At 57.6% G+C, this 24,713-nt stretch overlaps 1 protein-coding gene across 2 annotated transcripts in view; it reads left to right on the forward strand.

Moving 5' to 3' along the window:
* The window catches only part of LOC121057266, a 109,173-nt gene that overhangs the window by 12,811 nt on the left and 71,649 nt on the right, over window positions 1–24,713 (forward strand). Inside the window, exons 1-3 of one of the 2 annotated variants that reach the window (XM_040531134.1) lie at window positions 9,431–10,596; window positions 13,115–13,175; window positions 13,465–16,545. The gene's annotated coding sequence lies outside the window, so the exon portion shown is untranslated. Of the gene's footprint in view, window positions 1–9,430; window positions 10,597–13,114; window positions 13,176–13,464; window positions 16,546–24,713 lie in introns of those variants that run through there. The other variant, XM_040531133.1, reaches the window with a different exon arrangement.

Genomic DNA, 24,713 nt, shown 5'->3' on the forward strand with positions numbered 1-24,713 from the left:
CCAGGAGCACCCCCCTGGCGGGGTGACCCAGCGCGGGGTGCCCTGCTGTGGGTGCTGGCAGGAGCCTGCGGTTGGGCTGAGCCCCGGCCGTGAGTGCCGGTGCAAAGGCAGCCTTCCCTTTTGAAGTCTGACACCAGGGGTTTTCCCCACCCGCTAGGAGGACTGAAGACAGGCGAAAAAAAAAATGGGGGCAGAAAAAGAAAATAAAAGAAGGGGGAAACAAAAACAAAAAAAAAAAAGAGGAAAAAAATCCTTTTTTAAGCTGCTGGTGAGGGCACGTCAGGGAGGCAGAGGCTGGAAGGGGCTGGGGGAGCACCCTGCGCGTGTCTGGCCGGCTCTGACTCACTCCCACGTGCAGGTGCAACCCCGCTGCCGCCTGGTTTCGGGCTGAGCCTCGCTCACGAGGTGAAACCCAGAGGGGTTTGCAGGGGCAGGAGGGAAGCACAGAAAAGGGAGCAGCCCCTGCAGCTTGCTTCTGGCTGCTTGGTGCGTGGTGGCCCCGAATTGGCCCCCTCTTGCAGGTGTCCCCTCCCTCCCCAGCTGTGTCCCCCTTGGGAAGGGCCCGACCTTGGGTGGAATTGGGAGCCAGGATCCAGCCCCGCTGACGGAGGGCTGTGGGATGAGGCTGCCTCGAAGAACAAAGCCTCGCTCCGCCCGCCAGCCGGGTACCCCAGGGGCAGGCTGGGCGTGCAGCCTCGCTGCGGAGGTAGGACGGGAAGGTTTTCTGGTCCTGCCTGTCTGGTTCAGCGCCCGCTGGGGCTTGGGTGAGCCAAAAGGCAGCTCGATCCAGGATGCGAGGCTTGGACTTGTTTAAAACTCCTAAAGCTTGAAGCTGAAAAGCTGTAACTTTGGCCCAGGATCGCCGGATAGACCCGATCTGCTGGGGATGGGGATGTGGACACGAGGTTGGATGTGGGGCCTGGGCATGTGCTGGGGGCTGGTGCAGCTCCGAGGGGCACTGGTGACGGTGCCACCACCCACCCTGTCCCTCACCTCACCCAGCCGTGGGTCCTGGCTTTAGACTGTAGGTTTGATGTCAAAGCTATAGAGGGGTGAACCTGGCTGCCTTTGGCATCCCAAATCCTGCCTTGACTTGTACTCCTAGGGTACGGCATGTCCTCATCTCTCGGGGGAGAAAAGGATGCTGTGTGGCTGAGCCTGACGGGTCCTGCCAGTGATGGCTGAGCCTTGGCGGGTCCTGCCAAGGTGTGGGAGCAATTCCCAACCTAGCCTGGCTTGTGAAGGCATTGGGGCCGTTCCTTGCTCTTGCCCAGATCATGGACGAGGTGGGACAGCGTCGTCCCCGAGCGGTGTTGGTCCTGAGGTGGCGCAGGACTCGGAGCAGAAGGCTGCTGTTGTGTTCCTCCACAAAATGGGAGGGACGGGGACATCCCTTGCCATGTGGGCACTGGCAAATGAGGGGGAGCCTAAAAAGCCAGCCTGCTTTAGGGCCTTCCCTCCGTCCTTCCCTCCGTTTCTCTGGGGGATGCAAAATCCTTCGCTGTTCCCTCCTAACGCGATGAGCAGCTCAACTTCTTGCAGCTGGGCCCTACCTGGAGCTAATCCCAATGAGAAAAACCTCACCTGGAGCCCCCAGCTGTGTGCCCACACCTCTCCATGTGCGACACGGAGGGGAGCAGCCTCTGCTGGTCCCAGGGGAGGTCCCGTGCTGGGAGAGGGGTGCTGCCGGTGGGCTGTTCCTGCTCCAGCCGGGGTTAACCTCCTCGCGAGGCTGGGCGGAGGGGAGGGAAGGAGGAAGCTGCTTGTGCAATTGTTCCTAGAAATCAAACATGAAAGGAGCAGGAACATGGTGGCGCAGAGGAGGGGAACCTGTGTGCCACCTGCGCTGGTTCCATTGCCTCCTCCTGCTCCAGCTGCTGAGCTCGGCATCCCTTGAATTTCCCCTCTCTCTCTCTCTCCCCGTGCTGTGTGGCTGAAGGTTTGCAGTAAAACCCCAAAAAGCCTTCTCCTCGAACCGCTCCTCCTGCCAGCTTCCCTGATCAGACCCCACGCTTCTGCCCGGAGCCAGCTGCAGGGCTGGGGGACACGTCTGCCGGCACGCCGCTCTCCTGCCTGCAGCCCGTTTGCATTCGTGCTTGCAGCCGTGCATTAACGGGCTCCGAGCTCCTCGTTACCAAAGTGCGGGCTCCGAGTTTTAACGAGCCACCCGTGGGAGCTGGGACTGGGAGAGACGGAGCGCCGTCCCGCTGAACCGAGACAGAGGCTGACAACAGGCACCGCTGCCTGGAAACGGTGGGCAAAGGCTTTATTGACCACTGGAGGTCACTTTTTCAATAATGCAGTACAATCCAACTTTATTTTGTCAGTACCTTTCATGCTGCCTGCTCCCGAGCTGCTCAGCGGATCCGGTGCAAAGGGAGTGGGAAGAAACATATTTTTATTTTTTTTTAGAGCTGGGGAGCTGGAGGCTGCTCGGCAGCATGGAGCGAGGAGGGGAAGGCTCCTGTGCCCCAGCCAAGGGGCAGGGCAGGAGAAGAGCAGGAAAATGAAGCAGCCTGGATGCTGCTCCCCTGTGCCACAGAGGCACCTTCAGGCTCCTTGTAGGCAAATGAGCGTGTTTGGCCCCGGGGTGGCTGGAGTCCTCCTGGCTCCTCCAGGCATCGAGGCGAGCTTTCTGCCCATGCTGATGCCCCAGAAGGGCTCGGTCAGGCGCCTCCTCCCAGCCCAGCACCAGCAAAATCCCAAACCCTGTCCCTCTATGGTGCAGCCAGGCAGCAGGAGCTGAGGGGGGGCTGTAGACAGTCTCTGGTCACCCCAAAATCCTTTGCCAGGAGCAGGGAGGGACATCCTGGAGCTGTGTGGAGCTGGAGGCTGCTGCTTTTGCGAAAGGACTGGGGGAGTTTCCGTGCAGAGCCCCCATGCATGGGAAGGGAAGGAGATGAGAGGTAGAAAACCCGGCAAAAAGCCTTGGTAAGGGGCGGGCAGCAATGGCTGGGGCATGGATCATCCTGCTGGACTCAGGGATGTCCCCTGCTCCCCCACCTCTCACGCAGACCCCTTGAGCCCCTCTTCCCATTGCCTCCTGTTTCTTCTTGGCTGCCTGTCCCCTCCTGCGCGCATCCCTGCTCTTGGCCCTTTCTCTGGCAGGAAAGCAGGCACTAACGTGCATCCACAGCATTTTTGGGGTCTCCTTGCTCTGCACCTCCAGCACCTTCTGGGTGCCCAGGCCCTAATTCCTCCCTCCTGCCCGGCTCAGCTGAGGTCTTCTCCTGCCTCCTCTGCGCTGCCGGAGATGCTCGGAAAGCCCACGGGATTTCAGCAGGGCTCTGTGAAGCCCAGAGGCATCCAGGCTGGGCTCTGTGTGGCACTGGGAGGAATTCGGCCTCCTCGTGTTTCTTTTTGATGTGCTGGAAGTCAGCGGGGAAGCTGCTTGTGCTACGTTTGTTTCTTACACAGCCTGGGGAGGATGGGTCTGGGTTTGAATGGAAACGCCGGTGTTTGGGCACGCTGGGTCCGGGCTCTGCACCGCTGTGCCTGGCCCCAGCCCCCTCTCTCCCCCACAGGGACGTTACCTCTTGGAGCCTCTAATCCCACTGCGTGGCCGAGATCCAAAGCTGCTCTGTCTCTCGAATTAGGGTCCTGGAGCCTCAGGACCCCGGTGCTCCCCGTTCAGCCCCTGGGGACCCCTCGCCCCGGGGCAGGGGTCGCTGCGTGCTGTGCCGGAGCCGGCCACGTGCGAGGATGGCGAGCGTTTAACTGCTGCAGCAGATGTGACTTGGAAGGCACGTTGGAGCAAATATTTAAAGATCCGGCTTTATAAAGCCACTTTTTGGCCTATAAACCACCCGCCCCACGGCTCCCGGTGCTGTTGCTGTGGGCTCTGCTGTTTGCTGTTCCTGCTGCTCAGCTGCGGTGCCATCCAGCCAGATGCGCTTAGTGATGGGGTTTTCCCCTTTTCCCCCGCCCCTGGTGTTTTATTTTGTGTATTTATTTATTTATTGAGGGTGTTTTCCTTCTCTCAGCAGAGTGGGATGGGAAGTGACCGCTGTAGCAAGGGAGGCCCTATCCTGCTCACTGCCAGCCCCGTTCCTCTCTCCCCCCTGCTCATGCAGAAGGCTTTTACCATCTCGGCTGCTGATTTTGGAGCAGCAAAGGGTACCTCTCCTGGGCCCGAGGCAGGAGCTCTGCTTCCTTGTGCTGCTTTCCAGCCCTGCTTGGACAGCCTGGGAGATGGGGCTGAGGAACATTGTTGGAGGGGAGCTCTGAGCCCCACTTTTATTGTCACCCACCCTATGATGTTCTGGGATCAGGCAGGCTCCAAGGCTCAGCAATAACTAGATCCTTGCGGTTGTCTTCCTGCTGCTTCAGATGTGTTTTGTAAGGTTCTAAACTGGGAACCCAGTCTCCTGGGGTGGAAGGGCAGGGATCCCATGTCCCCTTTGGCTCCGGAATACATCAGGTTCCCAGAATTGCTCCTTGACTCGTTTACACAGCGCGGAGCAGCCTCCGGTTTGCGCTTCCCTTCGCTGTGTTGTCCTTTAGCCCGGGTCCCGAGGAGCCAAGCACTGACGTGTCTGCTAACATGGGCAGCTCTGCTCCTGAATGAGCAGAAGAAAAATAAATAGCATCTCAAATTGCAGCTTGCGTGCAACGGGGCCAGGTTCCTGCTCTCTCTCCGGCTCGAGGTAGTAACTTCTGACTTGTGTCTGCAGTGAGAGTGAGGTGATGATTGGGCCCAGGAACGTTTTGGGATAGACCCAATTCAATCTCCTGGTGCTTCCCTTTCTGCCTCGTATTAAACACTGCTCAAACTCTCCTGGGAGAGCCACCGACACAACTCCCCGGTGTCTCCGCGGTGCTTTGAGATCCTCAGATGCGAGCGGTTAGGGAAGCTTTTAACGGTGCTTAACTCCCTCGGGGATGGAAGTCCAAAGCGAGGAGAAATTATTCACCATTGTTAAGGAAAAAAAAAACGCGTTGGTGCGTTGGGTTAAACCCCGCGTTGTGCCCTCTAATTATGCAGCAGAGGCCTGGGCTGCCGGAGCGCCTGGTGACGATGGGGTGGTTGTGCTCGGCTGGAGGGAGCCGGGCCCCGATGAGATCAAGGGGCCTTTGATTTCGATGGGTACTGAACCAGGCGCCGCGATATCAAACGGGCTAATCAGATAACAACCTCAGGTCGCCTGGCACAGATTCGCGGCCCCGAGTTGGGGCAGGCAGCGCAAATTGGGCAGCCAGCTGGGGAGGCTGCGTGAGCCGGCGCGCTGACGGCTCGTTCCTAATGAAACGGGACGTCCAGTAATGGGCTGGTGTAGGGTGGTTGGGTGTCCGGGATGTGGTGGGGGTCAGACACCCTCCCTCCGGGCCGGGGGATGTGGTGGGGGTCTGTGACCCTCTCCTACCTTGCTCCTGTGGCTAAGGGCTAATGCAGGGCTGCCCGCACGGGCTGGTGTGCAGGAGGGGTGGAGGAGATACAGAGGGGGAGCAATTGGCTGGGGTGAACTTGAATCCTTTGTTTGAAGGCTTCTGTAGGTTTTCTTCATGATTTTTTTTTTTTCATTGCAGCCCTTGGTGTAGCAAGCTGGCACCTGAAGTTGTTTTTTCTGCTGTCTTCTAAACGGGGAGATTGGGCACAGCAAGAGGCGTGCTGTAAAGGGAAGGCAGTGCTGATGCTCCTCGGGGATGCTGCAGCTCCAGGATGCCTCTTTCGGGGGGCTGCTGCCTACGAGGTTTGAGTTCTCTGATCCTGGGTCTGGCTGTGCTGGCAGGAGCCCTGCTCTGTAGCATGGGGCCCGATCACCAGGGGATTTTGCCCTGGTCTTGCAGGACCACGAGGTGTTTGCAGCGTCCTTGATCTCTCCCGCTCTTTACCCATGGCTCATTAGTGCTGGGGTCCTTGGGCTTTTTTTTTTTTTGTCATTTGGCAGCTGTGGCTGGTGGTGAGCAGCGCTGGGGGCAGGCACACCGTGGGTCTGCGGGGATCGCTGTCGGGTCGTGGGCTCTCTGCTGGGGGAGCAGCGGCTGCTGCAGCGTGGCTGGTCCCAAAACAGCCCCTCCAGTAAATATCTGGGGCCAGGGCTGCTGCTTTGAGGCACAGACCGGCAGGCTGGAGGTGCCTGAAGTGACACCTCAGGTCTCACCTCGCTTCTGGCCTTGTAGATGAACGACGTTGGACGTGTTGCTTCGCAGGGGCTGGAGCCTGCAATGCCCAACTCCCCTGCCTTTGTTTAGCAGCTGGGTTTTAAACCATGAGCTCCAATCCCAAAGCTTGTTTTGTTTTCTTTCCCTGTGGCTAGGGGAAGTCGTAGTGTCTCTCTCTGTGTGCAGAGTGATGTCTAAGTGGTTTGCTCCCCAGCCTGGCCCACCATCGTGCCCCGTGGCTGCAGGAGCGCTGCCTGAGGTCTCTGCCTGCCCCAAAAAGCTGGGCTGGAAGTGGGTCAGTAGGTTTACAACTTCTGGGGAGACATGGTGTGATCCTATCAGCCTCATACCTTAAGGGAAGCTGACTGGAGTCAAATCCGAGGCAACAATGAAAACTTGGAGAGGAACAGAGAGGAGAGGCAGCGGGTTAGCAGATGCAGAAATCCCCCTGGGTCCTATCAAGTGTTTTGCCAGTGTTAAACGATGAGTAAAATATAGTGCCTGGGAGATCAGATCCCTGGGTATTCCCTTTGGACGGGGAGACCCTGGGTTGAATATCTCTCTGGTGAATCATCTTTTGGAGCTATCAGCGCAGGGATCTGGCACGGGGCTCTCGCAGCGCCTTGCTGCTGGATGTGACATCGCTTGCAGGCTCTTTGGGTGAAACCACTCGAAGAAGGCACACAAATAGCATCATGGGGCTCTCTGCTGCTAAAGCTCGGTTCCCTGGGTGTTTGGGTTCAGCAATAGCAAGCAAAGCCCTGCTGGGATGTCCGGAGCACCCAGAGCTTACAGTGGAAAGGGTGAGCAGAGGGGCTGCAGCAACAGTGGGCTCTGCTGCTGCTGTCTCCTGCAGCAATTTAGGGAGAATAGCCACAAAACCTGCTCCACAGAAGCACCTCCTGAGCTTGCAAGGCCCATCACGGGGCTCTTCCAGGTCTTGAGCAAGCACCTGGCTGTTCTGCTAGATCCTCCTGTGCGAGCTGAGACGGGGTGAGTGGCAGAATAAAAGATGCAAGAGGTCAAGACGGGAAGGAACCGATTGCCAAATGACCTTCGGGAATGATGCAGAAGAGCCTGTGTGGCACAGGGAGGGGTCAGGCCATAGGAGAGAAATCCTGCAAGGAAAGCTGGAGATGGTCCAGTTAGGTTTGTGCTTGGCTTTTTCTTTTAATCTATCAAAGAGACTCTCCCAAAGAGGGGAACGGACACTGGGGGCGAGAAGAGCATGGGAGGAGGGTGAAACTGCGTGACCCTCAGTGCATTGGGGTGATGGGTTGTCTTCTCCCCCGAATTTGGTCTGGGGACATGCTGGGAGGAAGAGGCTCATGCTGCCTCTCCCCCTTGTTTTGGGAGCCACGTGTTGGCTGTGGCTGGTTTGGGGACTGTTTGGCTGCTTTCTTCGTTTGGGATCGAGGCGCAGGAGGCAATCTGTGTGGATAGCACGAGAAGTGCTCACGCTACATACGAAAAGCTGCAGACTTGCTGGGGGGGGGGGGAGCGGGTTTGAAGTTGTATCTCCTCCAATAAATCAGCACAGCCTGGGCCTCCCCGCCCCCATCGGCGCCTGTGTGCGTGTGTTCGAGGGAAAATCCAAAGAAAACCCCGAGGACTTTGTTTCGCCGATCCCCGCTCGGGTCGGCACAGCCTCGCACCAGGGCAGCAGTCGCTAAAACCCCAATAACGCCGTCGGCAGCAGCGAGCGGAGTGGGGCTCGCCTGCACCGGGTGCTGCTTCCCTGCTTCGAGTGCAAGCAGCAAGCTGTTCCTGCGCGTGGGCTACCGCCGCTGCCAGGAGAGCTATTCTCATTCAGGAGAGAGAAACGAGCTGTGCAGAAAGGAGGCACGTCTCGTGTCGATAGGCAGCACCTGCCAGCTCCGCCGGCACGCGGTGGCACCGCTGCACATGGGGCTGGCTGCGGGCACGTGGGGCGTGCTGGGGTTGTGCAGGGAACCCACCTCCGGCTAAATCGGTGCGAGCAGCCCCGGGTGGCATGCTGCACCATGACGTGCAGCAGGCGCAGGGTGCGACACGGTGCAGGATGCGGCCCATTATAGCCGCCAGCGTCTCGTGTTGGTGTTGGGAGCGATGCCCCGCTGCTGCTCCCGAGGCATTTTCACCCCCCTTCCGGCCCATAAAGAACAGTGGTTTAGGGGAGGTTGGGCTGCTTTTGGGGTTTCTTTGTTCTCTTTAATATATATATATATTTTTTCCTCGGATGGTGTTTGAAGCTGGCTGAGGATGCTTCACTCGCGCTGCGCAAGGAAGGGATTGTTTCAACCCTTCCCTTGCATCTTTCACCGGGAAACTCCTGGGAGTTTAAAAAAAAAAAAAAAAGAAACATTGACGCTGACCTCTCGGAAAATTTCAGCCCCTGGTGGAGGTGGCTGCGTGTCGAGCAGAGCCCTTGAAGCCGCCGCCTGGGCGGAGGGTGCTGGAGCTGCTCAACGCCGTAGCTCGAGGGCTCTGATTTTCGGCAGAGCGCGGCTGGCAGGGTGCCGAGCCGCGGGAGGGCCGGCCCGTCCCCGAGCACCTCCCTGGGTGCCGGATCTCCTGCCGATCTGGGATCCGCTCGAGTGTGTCCGTCTTGACGCCAGCCTGGGCAGGGACCCGTTCCGGGTGTCTCGGAGGGATTGCGTGCGTGTCCGGCCATCTCTCAGAGCACTTGGGGGATGCTTTGTGGGACGGGAGCTGCCCGGGGAAGTGCTTTCACCCCCCCGGTTTGGCAGAAAGAAGCAAGCCAAGGGCAGCCAGCCGGGGAAGAAGCGAGATTTTACACCGCATCTTTGGGGTGGGAGAGGAGACCTCAACTCCCAAATGTCCCATTTTGCTGTACTCCCACCCTTTCCCCCAAAAAAATCCTTCCCGTGGAGAAAAGGCCGTCTCGCCCCACATCATCCATGGGGAGGGAGGGGACCCCGAGTGTGCTGGGGCGCAGCCCCCTCCTCTCCTTCTTCTGGGGGGGTCTGCAGGGTGCTGGGTGCCCTGCTGGAGCCCCGTGCCCTGCCGGATGTCGGGGAGCCAGAGGGGCCGCCCCGCAGCGCAGCTCCCGGCCCCGAACAATGGGGCCATTGAGGGCTGGAGCCGGGGGCTCGGCTCGGCCAGGCCGGCTGCGGGCTGCGGACGGGGAGGACAGCTGAGCTCGCTTGTTCCACCCCGGCGGAGTCACAGCCCAAAATAGGAGCCGGGTGGCTCCTTCGGAGGCTGGGCTTCTTTATGCAGAGGCCGCGGCCTGTTTGCGCGTGGGGTTTTCGTGGGGTATTTGTGGCCTGGAGCTGGGGGGTGGGTGGGAGGAAATGAAGGAGGGGGCCGGGCAGTTGTATGAACTTATGTTTTTTTTTTGCGTGTGTTTAAAAAGGCAGAAGCGTTGGTATTTTTATCCCCCCTAATTTCCTGTAGGTCCTTACGCTTCCCTGCAAAATGGGAGCCCTGCTGGTGCCAGTGCTGGAGTGATGGGGACAAGAGATGCGCTCAACAGCTGGTGGCACCAGGCCGTCCCCATTTTACGTGTGTGCCTATGTCTGTGTGCCATCCCAGTCACTGATCCTAGGCTCCTCTCTGGCCATCAGAGCTGCCTCCCACCCAGGGGTGCACGTGGGTGCCTGCAGGCAGCGTTCCCCCTTCCTTGCTCCCTCCGAGCCGCTCTCCGGCCACGGAGACGGGGGCTGCCTGGCTCTGGTACACACTGAGCACCTGCTGTGCCCAGCACGTCCAAAAATTGTGCCTTTTCCATGTGTGCATGGGGATTTCAGGGCTCAATGTGAGGTGTTTGAAGAGGTGGTCTCGGTCGGAGCCTGCCCGGAGTCGTGCTGCTTAAACGCGGGTTGTAGCTGCGTCGGGAGGGGTGTAAACGAGCGCAGTGTTGGATCAGCTCCTTAATGAGCTGTGCTGCTCCAAATCTCGCCCTTGGAGGTGCGTGCGTCTCCCCAGCACAGCCGGGGATAGGATTTGGCCCGGTTATATCTGCGGTGCAAAAAGGACCGGAGGATTAATGGCCGATCACTTCTCGGGCTGGCAGGAGCCCTGGGTCCCCACCTCGCCTGCAGCCACAGCGCGGGGCAGACGGAGGCACAGCTCAGCACCAGAATCCTCCCGATTTACCTCTCCCATCTCCCCATAAAATGCACCGTCAGCTCCGCCACCAGCCAGCAGCGCTCAGCCTGCAGCCGAAAAACCTCCTGCCGTCACCCCGAGCCTCGGGGGCCGCCTGGGGAGACGCCGGGGAGCTCAGCCTCCACCGTCAGCCTCCTCCCGGCGCGTTGGCCGGCCCGGGCACGGTTTTGGAGGCGGTTTTGGTGGAGCCCTGGCTGGTTTGGTTCCCTACCTGCCCGTGCATGTGGCTGAGCATCGCGTCGGGCCCCTCCAGCGGAGCCTGCGCGTTGGCTGCAGTTTCTATGGTTACTGCAGCGCCCGGGGAAGAGCATTTGGCTGGATGCTGGGGCTGGCAGGACCCGCGTCTCCCTCCGGATCCGCCAGAAACTTGACAGGGAGCCGGTGCGTGCGGGAGCGGCGGAGCAGGACAAAGAGGGGAGGGGAAGCCGAGGAGGAAAACTCAGCTCGTGCAGGGTACCGGGGTTGCCCCCAACAGGTTAGCCTCCGAACAGGCTTCAGAAAGGAATAAAAAGGGTGTGTGGGGGGAAAAAAAAAAAAAAAAAAAAAGGGATGATGAGAAAATTGCAGTTCTGGTGCTGGCGTGAAGGTGACATTTGTTGTAGCATCTCTGGCCGGCGAATCAGGGATCTAAACACATGGAAGTTTTAGCTGCTGCCAGAGCCTGACTGTTCCTACCCACATTTGTCTTTTCCCCACCCTCTTTTCTTCTTATTTCATTCTTTTAGGGTTTTTCAGTCTGATTTGTCCTTCCCTACACGCAGGTTTCATCCTCAGACCTATTTTTCCCCTCTGGTGTTGGTTAGGTTAAAAGTTTGAGGCATGTTTAGCCCTCACCGTACGCAGGTGCCACTCGGGGCACCAGGAGGTGCCAATTAGGAATTGATGTGGCTTTTTGGGGGGTGTTTTTGCGCATCACAGCCTCAGACACCAGCATGGATGTGGCAGCATCGAGCTGCCTGCATGCGTGGGCACCAACCCAGCTTGGTGTCAGCATCTGCAGTTGGGACCCTCCCGCCCCATCCTCTCATCTGCCCTGCCCCAAATTCACCCCAAATGTGCCTGGTATTGGGTTCAGCCTCGGAGGCTGGCCCTGCAGAGCCCTTTCTTTCCTTCTGGCTCGGCCACTTCACCTCCCCTGTGCTCCCTGCAGACAGGGCAGCGCCTCGGTGTGCCGTAATAGGCATCCTGATCCCCGCTGCGACGGGCAGGGTGTGGGGACAGGAATGAAAATAACTAGGGCAAAGGCTTGGGAGATGAAGGGCCCTCGTCCTGACCTGCTGGGGAGGTAACTGGGAGCACTGGTCTCCCCGTGCTTCCCAGGCGAGGCCGGCTCCTCGCCCGGTCCGACTGGCTCGCCCGTCTCCCCGGGGCCGAGGCTGGGGCAGGTGTCGGGGTGCGCTGGGTGCAGCCGTGCCCTGCACAGACAGCAGGGTCCAGGCAGGCAGGGGCAGGGGATCTGCGAGGTCCTGGCTGTCCCCAGAGCCACCGAGCAGCCAAAAAGTCTCTGCAAGGACAAGAAGCCTCACCCAGCCGTCGGTAACCCCGTGCCCCCGGGAGGAAGCAGAGGAGGCGGGATGGAGCGTGGGTGGGAGCCCGGCGGCTCTCCTGGCTTTGCACCAGGGCTCGGGGCTCGTGCTGCCTGCCCAGCCCTGCCTGCGGGGCCGCTGTGGGTAGCGTGGGGTGGCTGTCACGCATGGGGCCAGCCTGGCTCCTCTCCCTCATCCTGCGTGGGTGGTGCCCGGGGAGATGTCTCCTGGCTTCTCCGGAGCCGTGCCCTAGTTTTGAGGCAGTCGCTGCCCGTCCCTGCCCGTCTGGCCCTTTCTTCTTGCCTGCCCTGTGTTCACCCATCGCTGCTTGTGTTCCTGTCCCGTCCTTCACCAGTGAGGTTGGGTCAGCCCCAGCATCCCTGCCTGCTCGTCTGGGCTGGGTACCAGGGCTTGGGCAACGTTCAGGCTGCGGCTTCAGTGGTTTGGTTGCGTTGGAAAAGGCTCCCTCCTCTCCCGAGCCATGGCAGCATCTGTCTCTGTGGCTGGATGAAGACCAAACGCCCTTGGTCCTGAGCCTTCCCACCATGCACAGGCGCCCATGTGAAGCCCTAGGCTGGGCTCAGCAGGGCTCAGCTCTGTTGTGGGTTTTCCTGCGTCCCAAAGGACACGGGAGGAGCCGCGTCAGGTTGCATCACGTCTGTGACAGGGCTGCGTACGGAGCCACTGTGAAAAGTCATATGTTCGTGTACCAGAAGTCTTCAGCCCCCTTTTGGGGCATTTTTTTTTTTTTAATGCATGTAACTGGGATTTTCTTCATGTTGTGGGAAGGCTGAAGGAAGCAAAGATGGAAATGAGCCTCCGCCTGGTTGAGCCTGGGCTCCTCTCTCTGCCCAGGGTGCGGGAGCTGCTGATGTCAGGATGCGTCGGTGGCGAAGCTGCGGAGCTGAAGGGCTTGCGGACGGCTTGCAGAGGTCCTACAGAGCAGGGCGATGCTGAGGAAGCTGTGGGCTGGGGCAGTTGGTGCAGCCGTGTTTCTGTAGGCACGATGCTGTAGAAGTGTCTGAGGGGGGGTCACACACACTGATGCTCTGCATTGCTTGCTCATCTGGGGTCCTGCATCCTTTGGGTGGGACCAGACTTTGAAAGGAGGTGGTAAAACAGAGAGAGAGGCAATACTTTACCCCAGGTCCTGCCTTTGCTGGACCAGCGATGGATGCTGCAGCCCCAGCATCTGTCTCGCTCCCCCCAGCACCTCCCAGGCTGCTGCTGTCACCGGAGCCGTCGGTGGGAGGCACGGGGTGTCTGTAGGCCCCCCGCTCTGAATCACCTGCTCAGCCCTTCAGTTGCCGGGACTTGCAGCTGCCTAAGCTGTGTTTACCCTTCCCCGCTCCTTTTTTCTCCCTTCTCCCCAGGCAGATTAAAGCCAGACAAGAAAGGGCAGAGACGCGGCCCCCCCTCGACAAGTCCCTGCAGGTGAGACGGAGCCGCTTGGCACGCACCGGAGCCACCTGGCCTCCTCGCTGCACCAACCCTGGTGTGCAGCTGGGCAGGGGGAGCGGCTGGGCGCATGGCCAGGGGCCGTGGGGTGGGGGCAGGGGCTGGGGATGCTGCGGGGAGAGGGACCGGCCTCGGCCAGGAGCCCCCTTCCTGGGGCTGCAGGCATCGAGCCGGGATGCTCCAGGCTGCATCGGTGGCTTGTGGTGGCTTTGGAACTGGAGCATCAAGCCCACGGTTGTCATATTTCCCTTTTGCTCCCTTCTAGCTTGCAGGAGGGAGACCCTGGAGGGTTAGCAGGGCAAAGCCTTTTGCAGCAGAGCAAAGCTTTTTGCTCAACTGAAGCCAGGAGAGAAGTGCCAGGTCTGCTCTAGCCCAGCACATCAAATGGCTGAGCCGGACCCAGCGTGGTCCCTGTGAGTTGTGTGGCCTTACCAAGCACCAAACATCCAGGCTGGCCTCTCCAGAGCCACGTCGCATCTCACCAGCAGGATCACGCCTGCAGCACCATCCACGTGCTCTCCCCGGGTTTCAGCGCGCCTGCGTGGGTGGCAGCGGGAGCAGCCTCTCGGGGCTGGCTGCAGCTCTGCCTGCAGGAGAGCTGCTTGGAAGGCAGCCTGGGCTTCTGAAGGAACGAAACTTTTACTGGAAATAAGGCTTTCCCCTCCGATTTATTTTCCTTGTCGTGAAGGCATCGTGGTCGATTCTGCTGAAGGAAATGAAAGGCAGTTTCAGTCCGTGTTCTTAAAATCTCTGGATTGGTTTTGAGTCCGGTCAAAGGACGAAAGTTCTTGGCTGGTTTTTATTTCAAACCTCTCCTGCCCCACTTGTCTGCCTGGAGAGCCAAACCCCAAAGCGCCTAGCTCCAAGGAGGGGAACATTTTGCACATGGGCCAGTTTGTGTTCATTTCAAGGCTGTTTTTACTTGCTGTAGGCAAATGTCACTGGGCTCTTTCTGGTGTCGCTTCGCTGTTCCCCAGCAGTTTCCTGAAGAAGCAGTAGGAAGCTGAACATGTACATACATCTCTGCAGCACTCGGGTATTTCCAAGTGATGCAACTCGGATTCCTTCCCTCGCCACCCCCCTTCCCCTGCATTTCAAACCCTGTTTTGGCCTCAAAGTTCAGCTTGGGGCTTTTTTTTTTATTACTGTTTCAGAGCTCTGGAGGCAGAGCGGGAGGAGGTGGGCAGCCCGGAGCGAGGGCGGTGCAGGCAGGGTGGCTGGGGAGGGAGAAGCTGCCCCGTCGGGGAGCCCTTGTTGCAGCCTGTAGGGCCGTCTGTGGCCGACTGTGTAACCCTCCCACAGTCAGGACCCATCAGCAGGTGAGAAATAATATCGGATATTTGCAGGCTAGCTGAAACCTCTGGATCAGACTGGGAGCGTGCTGTTTCATGTGCGAGACCTGCTACCCTTCTCTAAGGAGATCTCCTTGAGCATGTGTTCAAACAACAGGTTGTCCTCCTCTGCTGGATGCTCCGTGAAGCTTGGCCATTGCTTGATGGAAATTTGCAGCTTCCTACCTGGCCACGGCTTCAGGTTGCGTGTGTCAGGGTGACACTGCGATGCTGCTGCTCTCCGTCCAGCGTGCGGATGCTCTGCTGTAAGGTTTTGCTTGCTGAGGCTTTCCCCTTGGATATTCTCCCCAAAATGTGTACTGTCAATGGGTTTGTGACAATAAACCAGCACGGGGGGGACCGTTCCCGTTTTGCTCATCCTCAGCCTTCCCAGGAGGGCAGCACGGAGCCAAAGCCTCTTTGCTGCTTGCAAAAGGTGTAAGCAGGAGGGATCTGTCCAGTGGTTTGCTCTAGCGGGACATGAGACTGGGATGGTGAGCTCAGAGAGGGGGAGGAGAGATGTTTTCCTGTCCACAGGGACCTTACAAGAAAAAATTCTGCCCTCCTACTGTATAGGACAAACCCTTCTGCATTAACCTGCCGGAACTTTCCAGTGAGGTTTGGGTTTTCTGAGGCCTGTTCTGGAGTAACCGGTGACAGTGCCTCCAGCCCGCGTGTGGGCTGAGGGGAGCCAACTTTCACCCTCTTGACTCAATGCAGGACTGACGTCTCGCTTACCCTGAAGGTGCCGGGCAGACCTGAGTTTCCTGAGGTCCTGCTGTTCCCCACTTTAGCTCCCGTTTTCACCTCGATGAGACCATGCAGCCAGGACCACCCGTGTCCTCTAGTTCCTGCGTGCTGCAGCTCGTTGGGCAATACCCCGTGTTTTCTGAGCCCTCGTGGTCACGCTTTGCACCTCGCCCACGTGTGTAGAGCTCTGCGGAGCCCTGACCTCGCCGTTCCTCCTGCTGCCGTGTTCCCGAAGCCCTCGGGGAAGGATTTTGGCCGGGCCCCGCAACCTGTGTATTTGTGGGGACCGGGATCTCCAGCACCAAGGTGGGGAAACGCGACAAGCTGGGCGTTTTTGCCTCTCCTTTTTGCGGCAGCGTGGCTAAAGGCGGAGGCAGATTTGACGGCACGCTTGTTTCACTACACGGGGAACGTCTGATCCCAGGCACATTGATTTCACAGCACTTAGCCGCACATTTCCTGGGCAGGAGTTCTGCAAGTGCGGGTTTGGTGCTGCTTTGTGTTCCCTTATCAGATGGAGAGCGAGAAAACATCTGACACCAACACCGGGGCAGAGTGGGAGGAGAGGGAGAGTTTAAGTCCTTGGTCGAGTTGGTGGGAGCAGTTTCCCTTGCTGATTATGAATTCACTGTTGTAGTTTGGCTGGGTTTTGGTTGCAGGGAGCACAGTTGGGATCCCACTGCCTCCAGCAGAACCAAAGCTGGCCCAAAGGGGACCCAAGGGGCCCTGGGTGCAGGAGAGACCCCAGAGGAGAGGACCCAGCCTCATTCAGCCTCCTCTCCCGACGGGTCCATCCTCGTACCTGGTAATGGGTCAAACCTGGGAGCCGTGACTCAGCCTGAACTTTCAGTGGCTTTTGCACCTGGCGATTTAAATATCTGTCTGCAGGGGAGGTGAGCACCAAACGGCATCCCTGGGTACCTCCTCGAGAGGTTACCTTCCCCTTTCTCCCCTCCAGCTGTTTGCTCTCTCCCTCCTGCCGCTGCCTCCCACCTCCACCCCGGCTCAGAAGAATGGGACACGAATGCTCCCACCTGAGCCGCTTCGGTACAAGGGCTGGCAGCATCCTCCTTTCAGCTCCTTGGGGAAAGGGGCTTTAGGGGAAGCTGCCAGGCTTTGCCCAGGAGCCATGGAGGAGAGCACGAGAGATGTTCCACCAGCAGCAGGAGCCTCGGGCGCAAGGGAGCAGCCGAAGGAGCCGCCGGGGGTGGCGGCAGTGCTGATAACATCTGGACCCACCCGAGGAGAGCGCATCTCCCGATGCTGTAAGTGCAGGGTTGGGACCTTTCGGTGCCGAGACGCCTCTGCTGAGTTCAGCAAGAGTTCAGGGCGCTGAGCCGCTCGCAGGAGTCGGGTCTGGTCGGAGGTGTGCCCGAGGCAGCGTGCCGGGGCTGCTGCCTGCTGGGCTGGGCGAGTCCCTTTCGGGTGGCTCCTGCCAAGGTTGCAGAGGCAGCGGGTGCAGAGCCTGTTCCAGTGAGAGAGGGAGTCTGCTGGAGCCGGCTGCTGAGCTGCAAAGCTCTTCCTGGGATGAGGGGACGGCTGAAAAGCCCCCAAATGGCCTTTAAAGAAGCGTAGCTGTAAAAGCCAGAGAGTCCCAGGGGAGCTGGAGCTTGTCCCCCCCTCCCTTTGCCAGCTGGCGGGGGGCTGCGAGCGAAGCACCCCTGTGGCTCCGTGTCGTGGTGACAGCGCTGTCACCCTGCCGCGGCCAGGGAGGCACTGATGCTCTGCGAGCATGCTCTTCCCTCCCTTTCATCTCTCTTTCCTCCTCCCATGGCCCCCCCGCAGCCCCCCCAGCCTCGATCCAGCTTTAAAACCTCCGGGCGAATCCTGCAAAATGGGGAGATTTCGCCCAGCTGCTCCCCTGCCCTCTCTGCTCTCTCACTCCCTTCGCTGTCTCTGGCCTGCTGGGTTTTGTGTTTCAGTTGTTATAAATAAAGCTCCAGGCACTGATTTGGGTATACAATGACACCTTGTGTTATTAGACAGCACAGGACAGACTTTGCAAGGGGAGCCCGCTCTCCCGCCCTCGCTCTGCTCCGCCAGAGCCCCGCGCGCGGCTGCGGGGTGGTGGCTGCAGGTGCTCCTGCCTCCCCGCCTCGCCTGCAGCCACAGCCCCCAGGGAAAAAAAGGATCCCGGCCCCTGCTCGGGCTCGGCTGGGTTTAAAAATAGGTGGGTAGTGGGGGAAGTTTTATGCTTTTGAAAAAAAGGGAGCGTGGCTGAGGACGATGGGGAAGGGGAGGGATCCGGGCTGCTGCGGTTTCTGCACCCCCCCAAAAAGAAGGTGGGACGTGTTTGCAGGGGTGAAACTGGGGATGCTCTTTGTCCCCTGTCACCTCAGCCCTGCTGGGGGGTGACCTGGGGGTTTCAACCTGTAGCTGTGCCTCCCGGCTCCTTTCCTGCTCATCCATGATGTGCTTGGTAGAGGTGGCGTCTGAGCATCCTTCCTCCCCTGCACCACGGCCCCAGGGGTTTGTGCCACCTCATGCCAGCCATGCTCCTGTCTCTTTGCCCCCCCTGGGGGGACCAGTACTGGTTGGACTGGGGGAAATCAAGAGTGATGTTGAGCCCCAGACGCCCATTTTTGTTTTCTCGGCATTTTTTCTCTTTCTTTGGTATCAGTGGTTCTACCCCAGCTTTACATCGAAAAGGCAAGTGCTGTGAATGTCTTCTTGGGGCATCTAGCACAGATATCTCACAGCTCCAAAAGGCACTCCCTAAGCTGGTCTCATGTGCCTTTGCACCCCAGTCTGAGGTTCCCAAGGCAGCTGCAAAGCTGAGAACTTGGACAGGAACCTCCAGCAGCTCTTTCCAGCGATTGCCTGAGTTTCTCTGGTCAGCTTCTGCCTGCAGGGAGCCACACCAGGTCTCCGGGTGCCCAGGTTGGGGAATCCTGGAGGCAGTGATTTAAAGGACGATAAATACAAGTCCAGCCTGCAGTTAGGAGGCTGGCCTCTTTCATCAGGGCTGACTTGACTTATCCAGTTTATTTTAGTCCTTTTAAAAGTCTTTCTAGGACTTTTGGAAGTGTTTCTTGGTCACTATGCTGTGTGGGTCCGACTATTCCAACGTTACTGACATTTAGCGCATCACTTGAACCATAGCTGGGAAGTCAACAAAGACATGGAAGATGGAAAAATCTTTCTTGGAACCTGCTTTTGTGTTGGGTTTTGGGTTGTTTTTGTTTCTCTCTCTCTCGTGCCAGTGCTGGTGCAGGCTGTCGAAGCTGGTACCCCAGGACCTCCTTCTGGCAGATGAGAGGCGCTTCACACTTGGCGGCGGTTGTCATGACCGTACAACCAGGCTCGGGTTGCTCTTTGCAAATTGCCCATACAAAATCTTCGTGAGCAAAAATTCGCGGTGGTGTTGCTGCCAGGATAACTGCTGTTCTCCCCTCTTTCCCTTCCTCCCCATCTCCTGGAAAAGAAAGCCAGATCATTTATAGCACGTGGGGTTTGGGTTGCGCAGCCTTGCCTTGACTCGGTTTGTAGCGAAGCAGACTTAAGGAGGAGGTACTAAATACCCTCTTTTTGTGGTTTGTGATGCCTGTGTTGCTTTATAAGGTAAATAACCAAACTATCCGATAAAATTCCAACATTCTGCACATTAATAAAGTAATGGAGATATTTAACGTATGCAGTAAAACTGCTATTCCAGAGCCCTAGGCCCGCTTTAGCTGCTATAACAGGAGTGAATAAGATCTTTTCCTGCTTTTATTTATACACATATAATATCAAATATTACTGAGTTTTTGCTTGTTAATGTTAGCCAAAGGGGTTAAGAGATATAAAACGGGATTTTGCAAACATATCAGGGGAGAAAGAGCAGAAGTAGACCCATTAATAAATGAGGGAGCTGAATTCAAGCAACGATACCGAAGTGACGAAGTTACTGAGCTGCTTTTAAAATCAGTCTCTGGTAAAATCAGTGGAGACAATTAGGAGACCTTGTCAGATACAATCAGGGGCTCCAAAATAGAAAAGCAGCCCACGAGGCAACAGGCAGGCCGAGAGGAATGGTGGAACGAAGCCAGGGCTGGGGAAGTCGGGGGGGAAATTTCCGTGGGCTCCCTGGACGCGGCGCTGGGAGGCTGTGGTGGCAGGTGGGGATGTCCCTGCTGCGGGGCTGCCATGTGCACCTTGCCGGGGTTGTGGCAGCGAGAGGAAAGCACGGGGCAAGGCGAGATGGAGGGAGAAAAATGGGTTGGTCTGGGCGATTTCCATATGTCCTGTCGGTGCGAGTCTCTTGTGAAGGTGCAGAGCAGGCGCAGGGGAGACGTTGTGCTCAGATGGCTCCTGGCAATGCACCTGAAGTTAAATGTTTGCTTCCACGGTGCCTGAAACAGTGCTCCAGGGCTGCTGGAAGAGCACATCATGGCAAGCACGAGGGCTTTTTTGTGGGTCTCGGCAGCCCAAGGGAACTCCATGGATGTAACACCCCACAGCAAGTTTTTCCCAGTGCCTCCGGCCATCTCGCTGCGATTTCAATGTGAAAACGTTGCAGGGAGGTGCTGGAGGTGAAAGGTGCAGGTGAGCAGGAGGAGGCTGAGGGACAGGGAGCACCTCGTGGGTGTCCAGCACGCCATCCTCCAGCGTGGGGCTTTGCTCAGTGTAGTCCATATCACTGTTTCCAGCCCTCTCCCAAATGCTGGTGAATGTGTTCATTAGATGCAGATATGCAGATAGAAGCTGAAAATACCAAGGAGGAAAGGCAGAGAGAGAAAACCTGGGCAGGTTAGCTGTAAGAGGGCAGAAATAGCTATGTGACCTGGAAAATGGCAAGTGAGTATAAAGGCAAGAGAGATCCAGAAGGAAAGCTTCTTGGAGAAGAGCTGAGGAGCCAGAAGACTTGGGACGAACAGCACACGTGGCTGGAGAGCACAGCGTAAGCACTGGTCAATACGGCGTTGGTGGGGATCCAGCTCTGAAGCCAGCTATGGTTGCAGAGAAGCTCAAACCCTCTGTTGTGCATGTCTTGTGTAAAAGCAAGGTCTGCCTTTTGATATTTTTGGGGCAACAGATGCTGAGGCCACGTGTCAGACAGCCCTGGAGACACAACCCTCCTTCTTCCTCTCCAGCTTGCGCTCACAGCGCTGTTTCCCAGTGCCCAAGCCTGGGCGCTGCAATGACATTCAGGTGGAAACCCACTGGGAAGGGATTTGGAGAAAGGCACTGGGATGACACAGAGCCTGAGGGGTGAGTGTGGGAGGAGAGGTTCAAAGAGTTAAGGCCCCAGATTCTGCTGGCTGTTTTGCAGGGGCTGTCCAGGACGTGGTGAACAACCAAAGCTCGCCTTGGTTAGGTAGCGAGTGGCAGAAGCTGTCCCTGTTCTCTGTAAAATAAGGGTACAAATGCAAGGGAAGAGGCTTGGGGGTGCCCAGCCTTTAAAATTTCAAGCTAAGGTGGGAGCGACGTGATTGAATTGCACAAAGGAGGATGGAGGCTGAATAGCGGTTAAAAAAACAAATGAGCCAGCAGCAAGAAAGCGACTCGCAAACGAAACGCTGGCAGTGCCAGGTTTGAATTGTTTAAAACACGATTATGCAAAGCTCTCAGATTTAAAGATGTTTTGCAGGAGCGTGGTGAAGGGGTAGTTTTGCACCAGCCTTTTCTCGTTGCTTGCCCTGAATTCCTTTGGCTGAACTTGTTGGCATTGGAGGAATCGGTTCACGCAGAGCTCGGCCATGGTGTGGGGTTTGGAGAGGTGTTGCGGGTGGCAGAGCTCCCCGGGAGTTCCCTAACCCCCCCCCTCAACATGAAGCATATTCATTTATCTATTTCTCCGCAGAAGGATGGGGATTTGGGATCTGAGCTCAATTCTGAGCTTGTGGGCTGTTAAGTAAATAGCTGAATTTCTGTTCCTTGGCTCTCCTGCCATGGGGACGGGTGCGTTCTGCTCCCTGCGCTCCGCTCTGCCTTCCTGCGGTCTCATGCAGCTGCGGGGTGGCTTCTGTTCCCCGATGGTGGGTCAGACTGGCCTTTAGGTTGTGGGTATGGGAGGGGAAAACTGGGGCTGTGGAGCTCTGTAAAGGCATTGTTCCCACCAGCTGCCGAAAGCCACCTGTTGGAAATGTTTGAAGGCCACCGGACAGGCATCTTCCAGCGTCGCGTGCTTTATTTGTACAGGATCTCAGAGGAGACTGCCCTGGAAATGTAATACCGTGCGGGGATAACTCCTGGATTTTTGTGCCATTGTGACTGGGAGGATCCTTGCAGGAGTAAAGAGATTAGCAATCCTTTCCTTGCAGGAACGAGATGTAATTATGACTTCCCGCGTGGTGGGGGCTGCTGCTGACGCAGGGCTGAGCACCAGGGAGGTGTCGGTGGTGTTGGAGAGAGGCATCAGCCCCAGCTCTGTTGGCTCTTACTGGAGTCTGGTAGGGGTTAGACACCTCTCCCAGACTTTCCTTCTGTTTCACCCCATCCCTGCTCCTGTTTTCCTTCCTCTTCAGATGTTTATGTCATGCATTTTAATACATACCTTCCCTGCATCCAGGTTTCCTTTCTGTGCCCTGCGCACTGCTCTCCCCTACTCCCCTAATGTCCCAGAGCTGTGCCCCATGTGCCAGCATTGCCCATGGTAAGTTTGGCCTCTGTGCCGTGGTGCCGACAGCCAGCCCTTCCCTACCACGCTGCTTGTGAGGCTCGGTGTCTTTTTTTCTCCATCGTGTGACTAAAGTTTGTGTGAGTCTGTTCTGGTTTAAGTGTAAAATATGCATTTGGGAGAGAAAGGGAGGCGTGCAGACCTCACCCCTCAAAGCCCAACCCATCCCCACTCCAAGACTTTCCAGAAGGAAAGGCAAATAAGAAGAACCTGACCCCGTTTCTTCCAAGTCTCATGATTTACAGACAGCTTTTTGGGCTTCTCTCTGGCAGTGGGCGGCCAGATTGGGACAAACTGCTGAGGGATACACATTTCTAGTGGTTTGCGCTCCTCGCCTCTTCCCCACAGCCACCAGGGCAACTCATGGAGGTGGGCAGCGTGTTGGCTTCAGCAGCACCGCACACATTTAATCTCACGTGTGCCCATTTTAGGGGCTGGAAGCATCAACTGAGCCTTGCCTGCATGTGGCTGACCTGCCTCCGCTGCCCCCGCTCCCAGCATTGCCTCCTCTCTCTGGGTGGCCCTGCGTGGCAAACAGATCCTGGGCTTGCAGAGCCAGGAGCACGTGGCTGGATTTTGCCAGATTTGGCCCTTTTTCTCTCTGCTGGGACCTGGCTGCATGTGTGTGTGTGTGCTGGTGATGTCCCAAAGAGAAAGCGCCCAGCACCCCTGCATGGCGCAGGCACGCGCGCTCACCAAGGGGGCTGCAGCTCCTTATGTCTCGCTTGAGTTTCTGATTTAAAAGCTCTCCTCTGCCAGAGGAGACAAATTCCCTCGGTGGCCCAAAAGGAGCCGACCACCACACGCTTTCACCCTGCGTGGGGACCCGTGGAGGTGTCCCACTGGGTGCCCCCCACTGCCCCGTGCCACTGCCGGCTCCAGCCCAGCGGAGGCAGGAGCTTGCTGGTGAGCCGGGGAAAAAAGAGGCTGCAGCAAAGATGGAACAAACAGAATTTTTTTTTGCATCTAGAGGGGGAAGCACAGAGCTAAAAATAAAACGGGAAGATCAGTATCTGTCAGGCTGACGGCGGATTGGCTCTTTGGAAATGCATGTAATTACCAGGCTGTAGGTAGACATTTGCATGGAGCGAATAGCAAGCTACTGAGACAAGGTTACGCTTTAACCTTTAAGTCCTGAATCTGCTGGAAAACTAAGACAGAACTGCAGGAAATTAACTTAAATTAATAGAGTGGCTGTGGCTGTGCTACATGTTCCCTCGATGCATGTCACTTGGCGGCACCGAGTGCCTCGCTGCCCCTGTGCCCTGGCGCAGGGAGATGCTTTGGAAGCAAGTTTGTCATGCGTGGATCTCCTCCCTCGTTTGGGGATTCAGCCTGAGTGGGGAGAGGAGCTGTAGTTTCTTGTGGTCTGTGTGCCTCCTCCCGTAGCGTCCTTTGAGTTGGCAGTCTGCAAAAGGGCTGGGGGAATTTGGGCAAAGGGTGCGGGGTTGGGTGCGGGTGCAATCCGGCTGTGCCGATACACGGCTCCCAGCTGGGAGAGCCAGGGAGGGGACGTGGTCAGGGGGACGGAGCTTTTGTCTGAGCTCTGTGTGCAGGACTCCACAGACAGTAATCTGTGCTGAAACTGTACTGATCGGAGCAGAGATGGTCCCTTTGTGCGCGTGTTTGTGGGTGTGCAGAACCTAAGACTGTGGGCGTGGAACTGGTCCAGTGAAAAACCCAGAGAGAAACACAAAACGTGCCTGCACGTTCCCACTCTGGGCTCCCATCGGGGCTGTTCATGCTCCCAGCCTTCCTCCCACCTCCTTACCCCCAGGACACCTTGCTCTTGCTGCTGCCCGTCGTCCCCAAGTTGGGCAGCCTGGGGATGGGGTGCGAGGAGGGGGAGATGCCGGGCAGTGCTCGTTCCCGGCTGGCCCCACCACTAGAGATGCTGCTGCCGTGGGATGTGGGTATGAGCAGCTGGGTCTTGCTGAGGACAGGCTGGAGAAGCCACTGGTGACACCCTGCCTTCTGCTGTCAGTGTGCAGCCTTGGTCTAGGAGGGGAGGGTTGGAGCATCCAGGTCTCGCTTGTCCCTGCGCTAGCTGTGAAGACAAGACAATAATCATTTCCAGAAATGCTGCCGCCTTCTCTTCTGCTGCCTTGTAGCCGAAGCTGAGCAGAAACATCGTGGTGGTGGGACCAGCTGGTGCAGGGCACGACCACCCAGCTCCCCAAAGGGCCAGGCCACAGTGAGCTCAAGCTGCTCCACTGGCTCCCCATCAGCTTCCGAAGCCAACGGAAGGCTCTGGCCCTAATCTTCAAAGCAACTGATGGAGTAAGTGCCAACAGCAGCAAAGGCAGGATTTGGTTCTGCGAGCAGCACGAGCTGCTCCTCTGAGACAACCCAGAGCAGGGCATGAAACCTAGGGGAGCAATCTCAGCTGGCCAGGATGTGGCAAAGGGGGGCAGCAGGCAGGGCTCCAGGGTTCTGGGATTTTAGGGTTGGTTCCTTACCCCTTGGAGCAAGGTTCAGGTGCCTGAACACCTGATCGCCAGCCCTGGTGCTCTGAGGAAGCAGAGGGACGCGGGGGCTTCATCTCTGTCTGCCTCCAGTGACCTGTCTGTGAAAGATAGGTGAGTGCTGCCTCGCTTCTGGGGGTGGTTAGAGAGCAAGCACATGGGAGATGGTGAGACCTGTGAATTTAATGACAGCCTGAGATGTACTTCAGGCGTGAGAGGGAGCAATCTTCTGGGTGAGGCTGGGCGAATCTACCCGGTGATTGCCATTAGGGAACAACCCATCCTCTTCTGGCAGATGAGGGGACCTTCTTCCCTCCACCAGGCATCAAACCCAGCAGGTGCCTGACCCCTGATGCAGTAACGTCTG

The sequence above is a fragment of the Cygnus olor genome, chromosome 19 (assembly GCF_009769625.2).
Source record: "Cygnus olor isolate bCygOlo1 chromosome 19, bCygOlo1.pri.v2, whole genome shotgun sequence".
In the NCBI taxonomy this organism is placed as follows: Eukaryota; Metazoa; Chordata; class Aves; order Anseriformes; family Anatidae; genus Cygnus; species Cygnus olor.